This window comes from Musca vetustissima, unplaced genomic scaffold, assembly GCF_032173495.1.
Source record: "Musca vetustissima isolate MV318-11 ecotype Yass unplaced genomic scaffold, APGP_CSIRO_Mvet_v1 utg4709, whole genome shotgun sequence".
NCBI classification, from domain to species: domain Eukaryota; kingdom Metazoa; phylum Arthropoda; class Insecta; order Diptera; family Muscidae; genus Musca; species Musca vetustissima.
The window spans coordinates 765,381-784,698 of NW_026888605.1; the positions used below are offsets into that span (position 1 = coordinate 765,381).

At 33.9% G+C, this 19,318-nt stretch overlaps 1 protein-coding gene across 2 annotated transcripts in view; it reads left to right on the forward strand.

The window, feature by feature from the left end:
- The window catches only part of LOC133336437 (protein lifeguard 1), a 307,141-nt gene extending 290,907 nt beyond the window's left edge, over positions 1–16,234 (forward strand). For both annotated transcript variants that reach the window (XM_061544730.1, XM_061544732.1), the window contains exon 5: positions 16,222–16,234. The gene's annotated coding sequence lies outside the window, so the exon portion shown is untranslated. The remainder of the gene's footprint in view (positions 1–16,221) is intronic.
- The last annotated feature ends 3,084 nt before the right edge of the window (positions 16,235–19,318 follow it).

Here is a 19,318-nt window from a genome sequence, read left to right on the forward strand (position 1 = left end):
TAAGGACACCAACCACTGAACAGTAGAAGGAGTCTTTGTTTCTAGGAAACGATAGATGGCAGTATCATCATGCAGGAAATACCATATCAGATCAATAATATAATGTAATCCAGAAATATGAAGATGTTTTGTGAGAGTTCTATGCTTCCACGAGGAGGAACGGCAGAAAAAAACTTGCCATAATCGCAGCTAAAAAGTTTCAGGTACTTAGACAAACCAAAGTAGTTTCGGCTTAATTGCTATTAATGATAACGTACAGTTCATCAGCCCAGCATATAATACAGGCCAAGCCTAATAAACTCACTCTCAGATTAAAAATTGTCCGATGGGAATGTTCATCCAATGATCGCCAAAACTGTGTCTTATTCCGAAGTAAAATACATATTTTATTTCAAAAATAGTAAGAACTTTGAGGATGGAATAATCTGTATATAAGTATGGTTGTCCAAATTTGACATACCGTGAGGTTGAGGCATCTAAGGTCATTAAAAAGATTTGATCTCCAGCCCATTTTACTAGCAAAAATTTATGGGTAATACACCGCAGCTCCCAATGAAGTTTTGAGTTAACGATTTTCGACGCCAATAGATGTTGTTGTAATGTTCAAACATCATGTTTTTTTTGGAGGCATTTCATTCGGAGGGTAATCATCTTTGATCTTAAATTATTAGTATTATTCAAAATATTTTTTAAGAGTTCGGAAATATCTATTTCATATATTTTATCAATTTTGATTTATGTTATATATGGACCTCAATGCTTTTTTGTTCATCACATATGTATGAACATAGTTCCTCAACATACTAAAATACATTTAATAAATAAAAAACAATTAAATTAATAGCTTTCAGACAAGAGTCTTTTTTAAAAGAAATTAGAATGAATGGAGAATAAAAAAATTGATTTTTTATTGTTTTTATTAGTCATGTTTTTTAAAGATTTAAAATTGCGTACAAAATTGCAATTGAATTTTTCTTCCATAATACAGTTTATAGTGGTGAGGTTAAAAGGGGCCATATTATATGAGTAGTTCGGGTATCAATCTATTGTAAAGTGATTTCAAATAGAAAAACGAATAATTATTTCAAATGTGCACAGTGGAGTGAAGGAACTGGACAAAGACATTCAAATCTATGTCATTGGCATTTTCGTTGGAGATGAGGTCGGGTGATAGAATTGTTTTGTTTTCCTCTTTTTGCCCGATGATGATGACTACATCTTCTTGGTTTCTAAGTGCGTGGTGGCTGCCACCACAGTTGTTGTTGTTCCTGCTGCTGTTGTTGTCTTCTATTTGAAATTTGCATTTTTCTGCAATTCCTCGCCGCTGTGTGGAAACTGATAAGAATGGTCAACGGTTGTGTGGAAATGTTACTCTTCCACTTTCTGTGTCGGATGACTGATGTGCGGTGGCATTGAATTAATGCAAATATTTACACGCATTAATGATGCGATGAAATCATAGTGGTGTGTCAGTCGGAATGATATCTGCCGATGATGCTTGAGAGTCAAGTCAAACTATAACTGGTAAGTGATGTAACCTGTCAAATGAGGGGTTTCTTTGTGTTTTCTTTTCTATGATTACGTTGTTTGTTTTCTATGAATTGTTGAAATGTTGGTGGGATTTTTCAAGTTGATAGGAAGTTGTTGGGGGAAAACTATAACTGATATCAAACAACTGTATTTTTGGACTAAGTGAAATGAAATAATTGTAAGCTTAAGTGAAGGATACGGGTTATTGTGGAAAGTGAAAGGTTTTCATAGAAATTCAAATTGTATGGAAATTATAACAAACAAAATGCTACCTGGAAACATTAACATTTGATTTAACATAATCGATTAACATAATCGATTTATATAGAGTAGATATGACGATCGGACTACTATTTTGTGGCATTACCCATTCTTGGGACAAAGGGTATTTATATTTTCTAGGTTAGGTTAGGTTTTTTTGGATATACATGTGTTTTCTTGGATATACATGTGAACTTATCCATATAAATTGCAGTCCTCTTAATGCTTATCTCGATTTGATAGCTTATAAGCCATTAACCTCGTTGTTACAGTGTTTCCTAAATAGCAGACACTATATAAATTCTGGAACCCATACACAATGAGATTAAATGTCGAAAATTGATTCCTTAAAAAATGTTCACAAAATAAGCAGAATGACACTTGAATGGAATCCCGATGGATCACAAAGTCTAAGCCAATCAATAAACACCTTGACCAAGAACTAAGAAAACAATTAAAAATGTCAGTTGGTGTTGCCGACCCTCAACCTATGGATTGCGGAGGTCTTTGGAATTACACACAGGCTTTATTATTCGCTTTACATAAGAAATATATTTACAGACATATAAAATAGCGGTAGGTATCATAATGTTAGGACCGACGAGTCCAACCTTCAGATTTGATTTAAGCTTTGTAGAGATAGCAGCCTGTGTAAAGTGTGGTTCTAATCGGACATTCCATTCGCCGGTTATTAGATTTAAAAATAATGAACATTTTGACGTTTGTAAGCGTGGCATTAAAAGGAGGGGACCAATGGGTAACATTTTCGACTTGATCTAGGCTTGGTAAAGATAATGGGTTGTGCAAGGTGTGGTTCAAATCGGATAGTCCGTTCGCACGATATTATAAAATTAATTGTTTGCATAATGTTTACCATCTTCGAACTGGAAATAAGTTTGGAAGACAAATTACGACGTGTAACATTTAAAAATTTCACTCGGTTCCAATCATAAATATCGTTTGTAGAGCGGTAGTAAAGTATTTTGACAAGCTGATACCTCATCCTTGCAAGAAGAACTTTTTTATTATTATTATTATTTATTTCAAGAAAAAAAATACACAGAACAACGGATTAAAATTTCAAAACATACTTTCAAAAAACAAAGAATAAACAAAAAATTTCGCGACCTGTCCTTTGAATATAACTTATAGTAGTCAGATAGACGGATGGCGAAAGGACACACATATCCATCTATTTACAAAATATTGGGTCTAAGACACAGCATAGTACGATATCGTTAATATCAATATCGGTAAATACTATTTTCTTCATTAACATCAGATGCCAGCAATGCTCCACCAAATTGAGAATTTATCGACATAAATTTCCAATTTGAAATCACTCGGCGTTATATCGTCCCACCGAATAATTAGAGAAGATAATGGCGGTACTGTATACAGTCGATAATATATTGGTCTTTGTGCTCGCCACAGCCAATACACAAACCACCAGATGAATCAATGTAGATAATGCAGTTCATTGTCGGTAAGTCTGAAGTAATTAAACAAAATTACGTCGGTTATAAAGTTAATAAAATAATTTACCATCATATTCTCCACTGGAGAGTTGTGTCCATTAAACCATTGACATATTGTGGGAAGAACAAATTCAATGAATAAATTTATTGAACGGTAAGCGTCTGACAGATTCACATGGTTAATAATTTTGTGGAAAAATAATTAAAACGTATGAGAATAATTGTATCCTCATATAAGAGCAGATGACATATAAGAGAGTTTTCTATAATATGCGTTGTCTTAATTTGTTACATAAATAAGTTTGTATTAGAAAAAAAAATATTTTTTAAATCTGTATAATTGTTTTTTTTTTTTAATCCGTATAACTGTTGCTTTACACATTTATTTATTATTTTTTTTAAATATGTCAAATATTGTCCCTTGTTTCAGCAAGAACATCCTTTGCGTTGAACATCTGATGTTGAACATGTCACTCTAATTTATTCCAAATTATTCCTCCACATCAAATCCCCATTTACAGCATATCAAAAAGTCATTTTGCGGACAGACATGAATTTAGGGTTAATGAAAATGAATTGGGTCCGATTCACGTTAACGGTTGTGTAATATCTTTTAACCGCGAACATGTTAAACATTTTGTAAAATGTTTCTTTTTTTATAATTTGCATTATCAACGTCAGAAAATAACAAGAACAACAAAGATGTGAAGGGAATGGAACTCATTAAAATGAGACATGTTTTTTTGGCGAATAAACCAGAACACATGCAAAAAGGACTTGGAGTATGCTGCATCCATCCATCCATTCACCGTTTGGAAACTACAAAATATAATATTAAAGGCCGTGATACGGATGATGGCGAGTGAACGAAAGAATGAGCGGATAAATAAATGAGATATGGTACGGAAGCAATGATTAGGACCAAATTTGTTACACACATTTTTCATTTATGTAGCTACTTGTTTGAAAGACAGGTTTACTGGTTATATGGTTGTTGTTGCCGTTTATTTGGTTGCAAATTTTTTGGTTATCACAAATATAATGTTAACAGATTGTTTTTGGCTTGTTTTGTGTGGTCATATGATACAGAGGTATGAGTAATTCCAGACAAAATGTGAGATTTATTCCCTTTATATGAGATTGACCATTTTTTGGATGTAATATATACAAATTGCAAATATTTCTATGAAGCGCATTTTGAATCATGTCAAAGTGTATATACACTGACAAAATGTTATTGAATATTTTCAAAATTTCATTCATAGTTAATTTTTTCCATATTGCAAATGCACCTCGCTTTAATTACAAGCAAAAATTCTTACAATTATGAAAAATGCACTAATTTTCCAAAAATTTAAACATTTCATTAATATCACCACTATTTTCTTGCTTCTTCTTATTATTGCAACCATTTATTTGACTACTGTTTCTGTTCGAAACAACCGCTCACTCGATTGTGATTAGTTTTACATTCCATTGTTTCTCTATTTCAGACACTCTTACCGACTTCTGCATTCGTGTTACAAAATTCGCATATGAATTTTCCAAATTATTTCGATATAAATACTAAATACAATATATCAAAAAAGTATTGATACGAACAACAAACCTTACAGCTGATTTAACATTCACCACAACCTTTTCCATACCCTTTCCAAGATCAAAATCATTTTGGAATACCCCATATCACCCTCAGGACATCCTCTAGGCTGTACATAAAAGAACAAAATACCGAGATAAATGTTTTGAAGGTTTCAGCTACAAACATTGTGGGTTGTTTCAAAGAAAGCTTTATTTGCCCGTAGGCGTTTTTGTTACTCCATCGAAGCATCATCGGATGCAAAATCAAAAATGAAAATGCAATGTTTTATTGCTTAATAACAGAGATCGAATGCAATCATTTCAGTTTTGGTTTCACTTTTGGCCAAATTGTAAAAGACTTTGCCACAATTCGGTTTGGGATGCCTGTGAAAGCAACCGAAAAATCTCAACATTACATTTTCGGGCTACTGAAACTAATTTCCAAGCCCGCACCGATCATCGTCCCGACATAATAACAGTTATTATGCAATGCATTGTGTTGTGCAGGCTATTCCACCAAAGATGAGGATGCATGGATGAATGAATAACTGAACGGAGGAATGAATGGTTTGGCAGATGATCGATCACTCATCACACAATCTGTGGTATGACATGGAGGCGCTAAATAATAAATCGTTGTTGCATTCGATCAGATACATCATCTTCTTCTTTGACTGGTTCTTCAAATGCAAGTGTTGAAGTCGTGTGGCATAAGTACGTCCTGATCTGCTGCCTGGCCTTACCATTGGTTGGTTGTTTAGTGCACGCGGGTGCATTCAACAAGTTGCAGTTGCCATAGCCTGAGGCACTGTTGACCAAATGATGGGGGCAACCGTCACAATATTCCAATACCTTAACGAAATTGACCGTGATTGCGTGCCGCAGACTCTGTGATTACATGAATTGTTTTAAGTACGCGGGGTAAATTATTTTGGGTTGGTTGTTTGGTCAGACCAGGAACATGTTATGGTTATTAAATGCACTGCAAATTCACTGAAATTTTAGTTTCGTAATTTTTTGCAAAATGTATATTTTTTTCACAAATAATGTTATGGAACGGAAGTGCTAAGGACTATAAAACGCTTTTTATTGAGGAGAAGATGAAGGTTAAAAATATCAAAGATTTGATTTAAAAAAAATCTGTAGGCAGAACATATATTTTAGAGTTTCAACAGAAACTAATACCACCAGCTTTGAAATCCGGAGAAGAATCGTGTTTGCCTACAGATGCTAATAGGGTCTGAGAAAACAATTCAAAAATTAAACCAACTCACGCCTACAAGATGCTAATCGCTGTCGTATGGATTTGAAGCATGGGTATTTCCCCAAGCATATGAGACAGCTCTTGGAGTGTTTGAGAGAAAAATTCTCCGAAAGATCTATGGGCCGATCTGCGTCGACGGAGAATATATCCGCTGAATGAACCATTAATTGTACCATCTATTATTGGACATCAACATAGTCAGACGTATCGAGCTGCAGCGAGTACGTTGGATATGTCACGTTGTGAGAGTGGCTATGTCACGTTGTGAGAATGGAACAAATGTTAAGTCTCAAGCCAGATAAGGAAGGTCTTCTTTAAGACCTGAGTTGAATGACCTTTTCTACATGCAGGATATTCCTGAGAGAGATAGAAGATCCTTTCAACATTCATTATAGATATGACCTTAAGTATCTTTTCTACTACAATAAACAGAATATCTCATGAGAGAGATATAAGACCTCTTCGAAGTTTTTGTAGATGTGATATTATGTAGGATTTTTATAGGCACATGGCCTCCTAAATCTTTTTTATAATACAAAAGATATGCTGAAGACAAAACATATACAGAAACTTGTATACCATCCTCCAGGAGATCTCATTTATAGACAGAAGTCATTTGTAGTCAGAAGAAGGTATAGATGACCTCCTGAATGACTTCTACAAATACCTTCTATAGATTATCTATACTCTGGAGATCTTTTATTTATTCCCATAGATATCCTGTAGGTCTTCTTTAAAAGAAAGTCCTTCTGAGGATGTTCTTTAAAGTAAAAGTTTTTTGGTCATCAACAACAAAAATATTCCCCTGAAGTTATTCCACTGAGGTAATTCTTCCTTGTACGGATATAATAGCACAGAAACTAATTCTGAAATATTTTGTAGAGAAAATTTTTTCCTGAAGGTCTCTCCACAACGGGTTTTTCCTGAAGGTCTTCTATAGATGGAACTCATAAGGAGGTCAGAACTTAGTAGGACCTCTGTCTGTTCTTGAGGAAGACTTCAGAGGGTTTTCCACTACTGTTTTATAGGTGGAAGTTTTTTCTGATGGTTCCAAGAAAGAATACCGCAGGGAGGATTTTTGTATACAGAAGAAAGAATACATCTAAAAGGACCTTTTTTTATGTAGATGGCCATTCTGTTTGTAAGAAATTTTAAGAAGATTTTCTTTTATAGAAGTCCTATAGTAGATATTTTTTATGGGATTCCTTAATAAAGACTTCCGTGTACAAAGACCTACTGGAAAAGAAGAACACCTGAAGGCCTTCTATAGACAGAAAATGAACAGAAGGTATTCTATAGATGCAATAGACGGAACACCTCATAAAGGATTCTATAAACCAAAGATCTCTTGAAGTACCTTTATATGCTTAATGTCCTACTCAATATCTTCTATAGAAGCCCAGGAGAAGTTCTTTTGACGATAAAATATGTCCAGCCAGTTGATCGTTTATGAAAGTCCTCTAATAGGAATTCTTTCTATGAAACACTTTCAGAACGACTTCTATGTATTAAAAACCTTCTGGAATAGAAATTATTCTATAGGCAGAAACATACAGAATGACTTCTAAGCCACACGTCTTCCTGAATAACATCTAAAGATGGAAGTACTCTACTATAGATAGAAAACCTCCTAATGGTATTCTATAGACACACGATTTCTTGAAGTTTTATTGACTAAAGGCCCTACTGAAGAAATTTTAAATCCAGAATCTTGCAAAAGTTTTCTATAGGCAGAAGACTTCTTTAGTCTTTCTTCTACATAAAGAAAGACTTCCAGAGGTCTTGTGTTTATAGAAAATTTTTAGAAGGTTCTGGAGTTCTTTTCTGCGAAAATAGCGTTGGGAGGTCTAAAGAAACCCTCCATAATATCATCTACAACTAACATAGAATAGGTTTATATCTTTAGTAGGACCTTAAGCATATAGAGACGTTCATCTACAGGATCGTTTAGCAGGTGTTCTGCCTATAGTAGAAGGCTTCTGTCTGTAGAAGGCTTTCTGGAGGAGGAGGACTTCTCTGATTCGTTTTTAATATTTTTCATAGATCGAATACCCCATTTTATATCGAGTAGACCTCCAGAAGCTTCTCTTTAATATAACATGTCGCAAAATGTCTTCATTCTTTTAGGCCATTTTGAGTGGCTTTGTCCCGGACATTGATCCTGATAAACACGTTCCAATTGAATATCTATTGAAGAAGTTAGTAGACTACAAACTATTTCATTCATTTTTCAATTCTAATGAAAATCAACCTTTTTCCTATTCAGTTTCCCCACATCTTGATCTATAAACTCATAATGTATGGTGTGGACAAAAGCAAACAAAAAAGTAGACAGACCGCAATAAAATTGGATGATGACACCACAATCGATCTGTTTACCTGGAAATTTTAATTCGATTACAATTTTCGAAATTCAACAACAACTGTGATTATTGTTGTCGCCTTTGTTGTTTTTGTCGAGTGTTGCTGTAACAATGACAACATCATAAAATAACTATCAAATCTAAACAAAAACAGAACAGAGAAGGGGAGAGTAGTCCAAGAGGGATGCTCTCTTGCCACACACAAAGTTAACGAGGAAAACAAAACGGTTACACAAAAAAATGCAATGAAATTCGCACTCATCAATTACAAAAACAACAGCAACTACTAACTAGAAGGAACAGACACATTAGAACCTTCCAAAAAGGGAACCCCCCTGGTGTAGCAAACCACGTTAGAGTGTGGCATATGTCAAAATCTGTAACTAAAAATTTGGGATTGTCGAGGGTAAAATAAACAGCAGCAGCAGTGGCACAGTTACTCTTTTGTTTTTGTGTGTTCTGAGGCCACCGAACAAAACCGAAAACCATAAAAATCATAAATTACACATTTAAAACAGCCAATCTCAGTTGTGTTGACAGCAATGTGTCCTGGCATTGTTTTCCTCGAGTGTTTACATTTTCAACAGTAAGGACATCATCATCATTGCTGTTGTGGTTGTTGTTATTGCAATTGAGCATCCTCGTGATTGTTTCATGATAAGGATATTTAATTCATATATGATTGTTGGTTGTGTTTGTTATTCTAGATTTTAGGTTATATTTTTGCGGTCTGTCTGTCGAAAATTTAGGGATGCGAAATGATACGCCACATTACCCATTTCTGTGACAATTCTTCCCCGTCTTGCTTTACAGATGTCATTGTCTGTCTGTTTCTGTTTGTTTTTGTAATTGATGACTTAAATGTGAAAATTATCCAATTGAATGGGAATCGTATGTGTGAATTAACTACCCCTCAATGGTAATTCACGGATTGAACCCAAACAAAGAAATTAGAACAGGTGGTGATCCCTCGAATTCACTAATAAATCATGCAAAATATGAATGATATTGTTTTCGCAAAAATATGGAACTTTATTTGCCATTATTTTGAAAATAAGAGAATAAGCGCTTAAATCACCCACCCAACAAATATCGTGAAAATCCGTATGCTTTTTTGACTCCAACTTAATTCCTTACTCATCTATATAAACACCACTCAAATAAACTTCGATCTGCCTATTTGCGTGATATTTATATAACCAGACCTTCGTACTGACACCTTCTATTGGTCCTGATGGAAAAGGAAGTCGACATTTCTTTTCTTGATTCCATTTAAATTCAAAACTCATCATCACCCCATGTCCAAATACTCGTATTTTAGTTAACAACCTTTCATTGATTTAATTTTAATTTGAAAATAATTAATTTGTCTTTATTAAAATCGATAAGCAATCTGCGTTTTTGACAAATGACTGCTGAAATATTTCGGCAGGACAGCACAACATGCAACACCGATCGCATGCCACATTGCCACCAGCATAATTTGTTCGCTTGCTAATAATATGTTGCTGATTTAATGGCCAGCGCATAATTGGAAGATAAGGAAGCCAATGTTTACACATGCTTTATTTATGTTTAACAAATGTGTAACGGTACGAAGGTGGATCGAAAAGTTGGGCGGATTCTCCAACATATATAAACAAAAAATAATTTTTGTCAATAACAAATACGGGATAATTCAAAATAACTCGTCTTGTCGGTAACCCGTAGCTATACAATACCACTGGAATGTCTCCAGGTGATCTGCCTCCCATGGAAGATATTTCGTTTTCCCGAATGTCTTAAATAGACGGTTTTTCTGTTTACATAAAGACTATCTTCAATAAAATGATAGTCATATCAAAGCACAAATTGCACTACAAAACGAGTGTCGAAATAATGATGAGTCGATATATGCGATGTATCAGCTCTGAGAAAGAAGTCATCTAAAGACGAAGATCTCCAGAATGTTGTTTTTTCTGTGGAAGCTTATAGGAAAGTCTTCTGTCTGTAAAATACCTTCAACAAGTTTCCCGTGTATAAATATTACATATTTTTAATGGTACACCTTCTGGACTTCCATGGATAAATGATTTACTAAAGTAGAAGAACTTCAGAAGGCATGCTACTCCAGTAGTTAATTTAAATCTCCTTGAAGATATTATACAGACAGAAGACTTTCCTATGAGCTTTTACGGAAAAAACAACATTCTGGAGATCTTCGTCTTTAGATGACTTTTTTCTCAGAACTGATATACCGCATATATCGATCACATACCACCATAATTTTTTACACCTCCCTGTCGTAATATTTGATCGATATTTTCATAAATTTACAAACCTATAATAATGATTACATCATAAGAGACGCACTGATACGACATTCTGATAGGGATCCGCAACATATTGCGGTGATGAAACGTTAGCCCCCAAAGACACGTGCTTACATTGGAAAAAATATGCAATGAACAAACCAATCTTTAAACGATCAGGTCTTTTTTGGCAACATGCAACAAAATCGCATTTTACAACCTAAGTAAATGTTTGCTCAAAACATTAACTGATGGTAAAAACAAAATAAATACGAAATTATAAAAAAAAACGCAACTGCAAACTGTAATACATTAGGGTATACCACCTCTTGCGAAAAAAAAGGAAACGATCAACGGCGGATAAACACAAAGGATGATAAACTCAAGAGGATCTTTTGTAAAATGTTTCCCCTTTCTGATACTACAAAGGATATTACAATAAAAGAACCACATAATTACAGAACATCAACGCTTTATCCCCCTTTTATACCAAGTCATAGCACCATCATTCATTAACCATCAACATCAACTTTTGGCGGATCGCTGGTCATCTTTACAGGTGAGTGACCATTGAGTGTAGGGTCTCGTCTGCTTGGCTGATCTGCTTGATATCTCCTCATGTCTGTCTGCCAGACAATGCACTTAAACGACAGGTGAGTGCGAATTTTATTGATTCGCTGGTATCGATTTTGGGTGCGAACAGCTAATCGGAAGTGATTTTTGTTTTGTAACCAATGATTATCGATTATCTCTTGTTGTTGTTTTTTAATACGTTGTGGATATGTGTGGGGATAACATGTTTTATGGTGCGTGCGTGTGTTTTGTTTATTTAACCCCTTGGGTGTTATTTTATGCGGAAAATGAACTTTAATAGTGTGTGTATTACTTGTATGGCGCTCTATGTTTTTTTTTTTGCTTTAATAAAAGTGTAAATGTAACACTTTCGTTATGGAAAAAAGAAAACCAATTGTCGGTGCGGAAAAAATGGAAATGCAGTTTTGAAATTTCGAACACTATCTTTTTAGAATTTACAATTTAACAAGCAAAAAGGCAGTAAAATTCTGCCGGGGCGAGTCGTTAGATCCACATTTTCAAATACATTTTTGTACATAATTAAAAAATATATATAAAATAGAAGGTCATCCTAAAAATTCAAAGTTAATGGTACTAAATTTATTAAATTTGCTTTGTTATCGAATCTAAAAAAAATATTTTGCATTAATTTCAGAATTCTTTTGGTTCCTTTTTTACGAATTTCCAAAAATTCGTAGACATCTCGGACATATATTTTAAGTATATATCGTTAGCTAAAATACAAAAAGGCGTAACTAACAAAAGCATAATTGTGTAGGAGAAGCAAAAAACTGTTTTGAATGAAAACTATAAACATGTCATGTGAAATGAAAAAGTATGCCCGGCAGGGTGATATTGCTTATGACGAATAATATACTATAATTTTTTGTTTAACAAATTTAGTTATTTAGTTTAATGACAGTCATAACAATTAAGTAGAAACGTGAAATTTTTGTTAGTTACGCCTTTTTGCATTTATCAATAAACTCACTTGTAGTTACGTCTTTTTGTTTTTTGTTAAAGAAGCTCCTTTTTTGACCGCAGCCGTGTAAAACTTTGTCAACACATGTAGTTTATTGACATTCACAATATTCATTCAAAAAGTCAATTTTCAATTTTTTGTTAGTTACGCCTTTTTGCATTTAAGCTGGTCAGAAGTGCGACTACATACATACATATCGTATGTAGGTAGTCGCACTTCTGACCATTGCCATTGACAGTAGTCATTCATAACATTGCCAAACGATGGAAAACAATTACCTTCTTTTTACAGTTTTTTTCTTTTTGTCTTTAGGATATACCATTAAAAATTCTCTTTTCCCAAAGCTATTTGGAAAATGTGTATAACAAAGAGGAAATAGTTTTGAAATTAAATCGTTAAAAATTTGCTAAATTTGCCATAAAGCAAAACATAAAGCTTCTGGTATTCAGCAGCGACTACTGAGAAATGGTCACAATCAGTAGCTATTTGTTGGATTTGTATCGCTCATAATCCATGGAAGGCCAGGCGGCAGATGGGGATAGGCAAAGGTTTGGCAAATGAATGGAAGTACTAGCACTAAGTTTATCGCCTAAAAAGATTTTTTAGCAATAAATAAACAATTTTCATTCATACCTATTTCGTTGGGAACCTTAAGAAATATTTGCAATTCCACTCAAAGAAAATTGACTGTAATGCAGCCAAGTTTACAGAATAAACAATATTTTAGTTATTCAAAGTAAATCTTTAGTTATTTAATATTGTTTTACAGAATTATTAGGTTTGAAATATTGCGGCTATGTAGATTCGAATAATTAATTTTTCTATTGTTTACACTATACTATGCATTCTAAAAATATTTTAAAATTAAAAAAGACTATAATATTTTTTTCGAGTTTAAAATTGGTAACATTCATCCAATATCAATGGATCTTCTTCTTGTGTTCAACTTAGGCAAAATGAAGTGAGACAAGCGTTAAATCGATACCAACATTTATGAGTAATTTTTATGGCGAAGTATTTAAGTTTTCAGTTGTTTCTTTTATTGTTTCCACAATCTCCGATCTTAGCCATTGTTTTAAAGCACATCTGCGTAGCTTCTATGTATCCAGTCAATTTCTTAATGTGTCGGAAGGCGAAACAAAATAAAATTAACTATTGCAATTAAAGGAGATAAGTGAATAGTTTTTATTGTTGTCAGGATGCCTAAGGTGTGAGTTCTATCGGTTAGAAAACTCTAAATAGAGTTTCATTTAAATAGAAGATCATATATTTGTATTGAAGATGCTATACCATTTTTTAAGTCGGATAATTGTTCAGATATTGAATCGGTTACATAGAACAATTACACTACAAATTCTGATAAGTAGTCGAAGGGATTCGCCAAATTTTCTAATTTTTTAAAAATGAAATATTCCGTAATGATATGCATATTATTCCAAAAGAGTTCGGTTCAAAAATTTCGAAGAAAACCAGAGGGTTTAAAGCCGAATTTTGTAGTCGAAATCGCTTATAAGGACAGAAAAGGGATTTGAGACATTTTTTTTTTTAATTTTTTAAAAATGCAAAATTTTGTAAGTTTTCGTATCGAATTTGGTTCAGATATTATTTTTTCGGCAGATGGCTGTACTAAAATCGGAGAAAAGATCGATGTTTGGGTGTCACACCAATTAACAGAAAAAAGGAGGGATCGAATTTCCAACTGCGAAGCCATGGCCAAACGGAATGAGATACTTCCATTTCTTAAACGGATGGTGACTGGAGATGAAAAATGGATCACATACGATAAACCTGTACGAAACGATCGTAGTCAAATAGCGGTGAAGCACCTCAAACGGTGGCTAAACCAGGACTAACGGCCAGGAGGGTTCTGCTATGCATTTGGTGGGACTGGAAGGGTATTATTTATTATAAGTTGCTTCCATATGATCTGATTCTGATATTCACTGTCAACAACTGGACCGTTTGAAGATAGCAATTGACCAAAATTGGCCAACAGGACATGTATAATGTTCCACCAGGACAACGCTAGGCCACACACATCTACAGTGACTCGCCAGAAACTTCTGAAGCTTGCTTGGGAAGTTTTAATGCATCCGCCATACAGTCCGGTGCATTGCAACATTTCTTTAATGATAAAAAATTGTATCTAGGAAGGATTGTGAAAATCGACCACTATAGTTTTTTTTTACAAATAGAAAGCAGGACTTCTATGAGAGAGGCATTATGAAATTACCTTTAAAATGGCAACAAATCATACAACAAAACGGTGCATATTTGGCTCAAATCGAACATTCTGAAGCATGTTAAATAAAGTCCTATAGTTCATATAAAAACCTAATATTATCCTTTTCGAAATTGATTTAAGTTTCGAAAAATATCGCCATGTACAAAGCTGTATGAAATCGGTTACTGCCTTCGACAGTTATCTTGTGCACCAGCCAGACAGACGTCCATTTGTAAATCGACTCCAAATTATCTTAAACGGATATGGTCTAAAGGAACTTCGAGTCTAAAATCAACATTACGATTAGCATATTTTTTCGTAACATAATCATAAGGCTGAGGATATAGTTATTTTAGCTTCCCAATGTAAATAACTGTTCTACTACAAAAACATATATATAATCCTTAACATCGTATTTGCCATCTTAGTTACATATATATATTGTTATATGTATACATTATATTATATGCATACAGTAATACATATATACTCGATACAGATTCCCCCCATTGACTACAAATTCCCACAAAAACAGAATTCAACAAAAAAAGTAATAAATATGTATGTTGTGAATAAAAGTAATAACTGTCAACATCACACTAAGAAGGTTTCAATTTAGACATAAAAATGCCGCCTTACATGTTGTTGTACATAAAAAAAGACAACCACAACAACAAAAACTACTGAGCAATAATAAAAGGATGACCCAATTAATGAAAACAAACGAATAATTAAATTATAACCCCAAAAAGAGCTGACAAATGAAAGTAAAGACTTTGTGTGTACGAAATGCCCAAGGATATTTTGGACACCACCAACACCTGTCTGGGGCACCAACAGTCAACCATCCCTCCCTCGATGTGTACAGAAACAACAACAAAACCAAAAATGAAAGTTTTGTCTTCTTTTTTGTGTCATCCTTGAAACATGGATGGCTGACTGGTCGGTTGGTTGACTGAAGACATCAAGATAAAGGACGAAAAACAATTACGTTGTAAAAATAATATTTTCTCACATTACTCACACACTAAAGACTATGCTGCACGCATACACAAACGACCAACAGACACTAATAAATAAGGCAACATGAAAACATTTTAACACACGCCACCAAAAAAGCCCCGCCAGAAGAGAAGAGGGTATTTAAACATAGCAGGACAATGTAAACATTGCCGGGGTGATAGAATCTCCTTTTGGGCAAAATGGAAATCAACACAAACACACGCACACATACACTCTTTTGCAGAAACCCATAATTGTCAACTCTTAAAGAAGGTTGTCTTTACGTTGTTGTCCCCCTAAAATTAAAATATGCTTCTTCGGAAAGCAGGACAATCGCACAATAATAAATACCTATTATGCTGAGGCAGTGGCTGAAGGAAGGACATCGTCGTCGTCATTGCCGCTGCCATAAAACGTTTTTTTTTCGTTTTGCGTGATCACGGCGAATTTCCCTGCGATGACTATTGGCTAGGGTTGGATGCGATAAATTAAGTCAATGGCATAAATATGACAAAACTGGTCAAACAAAAAACAGCAACACAAACAAACACACACACAGCTCAATATACAACCGATAATTTTCAGAAAATAAAAAATATACAGCCTTCGCAGAATATAAGGGAGTGGGTAAAGAAACTCTTTGTGAGGATAATTCATTGCAGAAAATGCAAGATTGTAGAGCCCAAAAACTTTGAAAATTACTTAAACAAATATTATAAACATTTTCAAATGTCCTTTAATATTATGTTGCAGAATTTTATGTGGCCAATATTTGCTCAAAATACGCTTAGAAATTATGAAATTTCCAATGAGCGGGTTTATGCGCATGACGACGCCATAATAAAGGGGTTTATGCTGAGATAACCATCAGACAGTGGCGAATGGGTAACCCCTAATTTTAAAAGATTATAAACTTATTATAGATTATGCAGGACAATGACTTTAGGCGTTATGAAAAAAAGCTGATAGAATAAATATTCATTGTTGTGTTTCGATAAGCGAAGGCTAACAAAATATGAAGAGAAAATGTATGCCAAGTAAAAATGACAATACAACGGCGAGACTAAAATTCAAAATACCATATAATAAAAATAAACGAGTAAAAATGTATCAGTCAATAAATTTTTTATCAAAGAGTGGACCATCTGAGGTACCAGATGACGTTGCTTTATGTACCCCATATTCGGATTTAAAGTAGGTTTGATAAAATACTACAATGTTCAAACTATGAATGAAATCTCCTTATTTAATTCGCTTTAAAACGTGTGGATGGATCCCATTTTCGAAGTTAATCTAGGCTTAGTAAAAATATTACTATTTGCAATGTTATGATCAAATAGTACGCCTAATATTGGATTAACAAATTTTCTAAATGTTCACACATTGTGAGGCAGATATGGTAAAGATTGTAGTTTGTAAAAAAGTTTGGTTCTAATCAGATAGTGCGTTTATTTGACATTATGAACATTTTGTGGGAAAGATAATAGAATGGGTGGACCGATCTTCGATCTTAATTTAAGTTAGGAAGAAATGTCTCTCTCTCTTCGGAGTTATCGTGCACACCAGCTAGTCGACCGGCCTGACAGACGGACATGCATAAAGCGACTCCAAATTGTCTAAAATGGATTTGGCCTAAAGAAATATGGGATCTAAAACCAATATTTCGATGAAGCACATTTTTGCCGTATGAAAGTGTATGTGCCCTCATTAGTCATAAGGCTGAGGGTATAAACATAAATCAGGCTATCCAATGAGTGTAATCCACTATGGACCACGAATTTCGATTGGCACGATATTTGAATGGAAAAGTACATGAGTACTTAAAGTGGGGTCTTGCAGTATTATTTCATGTTTGTTTATATACATTGATTACCTTGTAACGTGAATGGCGAATATTACGTATATTTGAAGGAATGGAAAATCGCTGTGCCACTAAATAATACTTGTGTCACAAACCTCTAAAAATTAGGCTCTAAATTTTAATCATATCCACCGCATTCTCCAGATCTCTCAAAATTACTTCTTAGATAGGGGACATCGAGGTCTATTATGAAGCAAAAGATAAAATAAAAAAAATGGTAGCGTAAAAACTAGGGTCGCTTTAGTCAGTCATATCAACAATGAAGTGAACGGGAGAAAAACGGGGCGGGAGAAAAAAATGGAAAAATATACAAAGTAGTGAGGCACTTGGATGCATTAGTTAAATGTTTGGGAGGTACCGCACAAAAGAGAACTTAATGATTTATAATGATACATATTGACTCTTCATGGTAATTATACATAGTTGATTCTGAGTTATACCGAATTATACAAAATACAACACAACGGATTATTATCATTATTATATAATATCTTATGGGACGAACATCAAGTTCCTTAATAATTGTGATTTTTAACGAAATATTCTTTTTGCACTTACCGTTTAGTATACCGATCGTCATATTCTCCATTTCTGCATGAAGTAAGTCAATTCGACTCATACAAGTTTTTTTTGTGAAGAATATTTTTCAACTTAATTTAAATACAATATTAATTAACAGAAATCTTATCGAAATCGTTTTTTTACATATAAACCTAATCAATTTTATACCCTTAGTCCATGGTACAATTATAAAAGGTAACAGCAAATCCCAGCTGATTTGATTCCAACGTAATACTAGTGTCAATATGAATTTGACAAATTATGTTTTTAAAAATCACCCAACAGGAAAATTGGGAACGCATACAATTTGAAATTGTTCTTTATTAATGTGCTCCCGTATTCAATTTACTCAATCTGCCTGCTGGGAAAGTTTGAGGAAGCAAATCTTTCTTGAAGGAATTACTCGCTATTACCAGCATTGTCATATGTGTTACACATATATATGGCAATGGCTCAATTAAAGGAAAGATGTGGAAGCGATAGAAATATAAATTTGATAGATTTTCATTCATGTTTTTCAATTTTTATTTTGAGGATTCGAAAATATTCTATTTTCAAAATAAAAATAATTTGATGATAATTTGTTTGTTTACATTTTTCTGTCAAATGAGTTGATACTAGTAGAACTTACAACAAAAAATTTCCATGTGGTTGTTGTATCGTTTTTTGTACAACAACACTTACTGTTACTTTTTATTATTATACCATGCCCTTAGTCTTAGGGCTGAAATGTCTGTCTAGCCACTATAAATCCCGAAAGGAGTTACCGATTTAATCCAAACTTTGGACATCGTAATAATTATTTCAAACATTATACCATTTCGAAAATAGGGAATCAAATATCTCCTTCAGGTGCCTCCTCCCCGAAGTCGATTTAATTTAGCTGAGAAATAAAAATGAAAAATGTTCGAAATATTGGTTTAGGACCCCATGTTTCTTAAGACCAAATACGCTTCAGACAATTTGGATTTGATTTACAAATGTCCGCCTGTCTGGCAGCTGGTGCGCACGATAACTCTCGAAGTAAGTAACCGATCTCATCCAAACTTTGCACAACGTAATATTTCTACCAAGTTCGAAGATGGGGAATATCGGTCCATTCCTTTTAGTACCTATTCCACAAAATAGTCAACATTTAGCTAAAAGTTATTTTTTTAATTTTATGCGATTTTAACCAAACTTTGTACAATCTAATATCTTTACAAGGCCTAGATTAAGTTCGAAGATGGGGTATATCGGCCCAGTCCTTATGATACCTCCCCAACAAATGGTCAAAATTTGCAAAATTTATTAATTGAATATCAAGCGAATGGAATGTCCGATTTGAATCAAACTTTGTACAACCTA